Here is a 3,350-nt window from a genome sequence, read left to right as displayed (position 1 = left end):
ATCTGATAAATAAGTTTATTAGCCATAACACCCATTAGGTAGGGCTCTATCCCTAACAACACACAACATTCCAGGAATGTACTACCAAAGTTCTATCAATATTTGAATGTCCTGGACATTTAGGGAACATTCGGTGAACATCTGTTTAAATTATTCCTGGAATGTTACCATAAGACATTCTGTGAACATACTACCAATGTTCCTATATTTTAAGTTGCGAAATAATACATACGTGTAACAGATACAACATTACTTATAACATACCAGACAAACTAAGTGACACTTTAGGCCTACAGTGCAATAATATGTCAAATTTAAAGAGTTTTCCAAGTTCAATTAATACAATATTATAAACATACAAATGTAATAAAAATTATTGTTCGCGAATATTCAATTTGGAATGCGATTTTGTTAATAAAAAAAATACTTATAACTTATGCAAAACCCAAGAGAGGCATTTATATTTATTTCTTTTGCGTTCATTTTCAAATTCGCCGTGCATATATTTTTGTGCATGGCGCTTGAGAGGGCATCACGTGACTAAAAACGACCAACCAACGACCTCGCTTCGGCCATCTTAGCATCTTCATCTTGCCACCTTTGTTTGTATTATTTGTGCTTTTTAAGAATATTTTTTTAATTCGGATACTTTTATAATAGCTTTAATAGTATTATTAACATAGTGAATAAAATGGTGTCCTGTTTTTAACGCAGTTGGAGTAGCAGAAACAAATGTAGATAAAAAAATCTGCAGGAATAACGTTTCAATTATGACAGAAGCTCCAAACAAATGACTGAATGAAAATGAAAAGCCCTATTAAAAGGTTAGTATGCAAATATGTAAACGAAGGCATGCCCTGTATTTCAGAAAATAAATTAATACTATTAATACCCTAATAATACTATTCATAAAAAATCTTTTAAGTAACCTAGATATAACAAAGTGAATAAAAGGCATAAATCAGAAGAATTATTATTTTATTTTATAAGTTAATAATTGGTCATATCCATTTATTATTTTAATAATAATTGTGAATAAGCCACAAACTTCGCTTATTCCTAACTAAAATAGTAAATAGAGATAATAACAATAGGATTTGTAAAACTAAAGTAATTCTTTTTGCGTTTTTGCTAATGTATGCCTTTATAAATAGGATGGTAGACCACACACTATAATATGCAGTACCAACTAATGAATACACAGAATATTATAGTCGATTTGCTAAACTCAGTCTCAGTACTACTGAGTCTCAGACACAACTGGCTAGTGATTTTAGTAAATAATTTTGCCAATTTGGTAAAATTGGCAAAAAAAAATAATAACTAAATAGTTAATAATTACTGTAATTTTGGCAAAATTGGCCAAAAACAAAAAAAATTACCTACTAAAATCACTAGCCAGTTGTGTCAGAGTTTGGGGAACCGACTATACTAATAAACAATTTCTAAGCTGTTTTATAATATTTTGTGAGTCCATTAATCATATTTTTTATTTAAAACTAAAATTTGTTAATAATGCTTAGTAATGCCTATATTTTGTATTTTTAGCTTTCCAGAAGATCCTGCGAAGAAGACATGAAGTATAGATCAGATTTGTTAATAGAGGAGTATGTTCAAAACACTTTTTAGAAAAAGATATTGACAGAATTTCACTTTCATCTGTTCGTTTAAGAGACTGTGCTGTTCCAATAGCTTATGTCACACAGGTATATGCATTTTTTTTCTTGGTTTTAACATCTTTAAACGCGAAATACGCAATAGCTTATTGAATTGATGCCATGTTATTTTTCTTTATTAAGGTCTTTGTTTATTATTGTGTATGTGTATTAACAGAAACATTTTTGGTTATTCTTTATTTTATTTTATATTTTGTCATCAAGTGTTCAGTCAATGTATGTAGTTTTCTTATGTACACCTTTATGGGTTTATACCTGGTGGATGTATATTTCAATAAATAAATAAATAACCTAATTAATAATACAGTCTGTACAATATAGATACTGTTGTAATTCATTATCTACATCGGAGATCTAAGTTGACATTGTTGCCCAACTGCAAAAAATTTTTGAATTCATTTTAAGTCAAATATATCACATAATTATTGCGAAGTAGATTATACAACAAAACAGATTAATATTCAATGTAAATAAATAAAAACATCAGAAATAGAAAACAAGAATTAAGGTATAATCTTATGTTACAGTTATTAAGGTACCAAGGGTATTATAAGGATAATAACGCTTGAGGTCAATGGTGTTTTTAACAAGGGCCTGAGGGATATACGTTGACCGAAAGCGTTATTATTATAATACCTGTGGTGCCTTCAACGTTTAATGTCTGACTAAATTATTCTTTATATGCGAAAAATTTGAATGAATTTTGAATTGATTAGTTTTTAAATAAGTACATTTACCAGTAACAGTAGTAACATAATTGTGGTAACCATAGTTTTACTTAGGTTGATATTTGTCAACTTGACAGTATCTAAGTCGTTATTTAAATTTAATGCCCAAGGGCGTTATATCGTACTTAACAGACTTCGAAATGTCATTATTTGTCAAATAATGTACCAGTAGGACATTAAAGTAAATAATAAAAACAATAAATATAATGAATACTAAATACTTATTTGTTTGTGAAAAATCTATTTCTTTGTGGCTTTTTTGTAATTAACTATTCTAATGAGGAAATAAGCCACAATTTACTTGAAAAAATAATTTTATTAAGGTTTCTACTTCCACGTCGGATGTCGTTGTCAAAATACAAAATGTTCATTATTATTATTTTATTTATTAAATATTATTTATTATTTATTTAAATATTATTTAATATTTATTTTTTTATTATTATTATTTATGCGTATTATTACCTGTAAATAATATTTCTTCTGATTGTTAATTGTAAAGGATAGAAAAATTACCTTTTATTTTATTTTCTTTTAGAATCAGCTGAGAGAAGTGGTCTACAAAAAACCAGAAAGGAAACGGAATATGTGGCTACGAAAAGCAAAAGAAAGGTTTACAAAGCAAATGTGACACATTTTTTTATAATATTTAGGAATGTCAGTAAATTACATTAAAAAATGTATGTAAAGATTTTTTGCAATAAAAATGTTTATATTTATCAAGGATGTATTATTTGGTATGGCCACATATCGTCAGTGATGTGACAATACCTCCTATCTGTTTTTTTCAAGAGATTTGTAAGATAGACTAAAAACTTGTTTCGGCCACCTCCTGTTTTCATATATTTTTTGACTTGTTTTGCAGTAAATTCAACTATCTATTTACTACAAAAAATTCAGAATACGTACGAAAACAGAAAGTGACCTTAAAAAATGTTTTTCGTCT

General features: G+C 27.8%; 1 long non-coding RNA gene across 1 annotated transcript; it reads left to right on the top strand.

Moving 5' to 3' along the window:
- The first annotated feature begins 577 nt into the window (after nt 1-577).
- On the top strand, nt 578-3,102 carry LOC126889894 (uncharacterized). Its single transcript, XR_007700208.1, has 3 exons — nt 578-824; nt 1,549-1,706; nt 2,943-3,102. It is a non-coding gene; the product is annotated as an uncharacterized LOC126889894 (long non-coding RNA).
- Nucleotides 3,103-3,350: the final 248 nt, after the last annotated feature.

The sequence above is a fragment of the Diabrotica virgifera genome, chromosome 8, assembly GCF_917563875.1.
Source record: "Diabrotica virgifera virgifera chromosome 8, PGI_DIABVI_V3a".
In the NCBI taxonomy this organism is placed as follows: Eukaryota; Metazoa; Arthropoda; class Insecta; order Coleoptera; family Chrysomelidae; genus Diabrotica; species Diabrotica virgifera.
The sequence above is the reverse complement of the archived record's forward strand: the minus strand, read 5'-3'. Positions and strand labels throughout refer to the sequence as shown.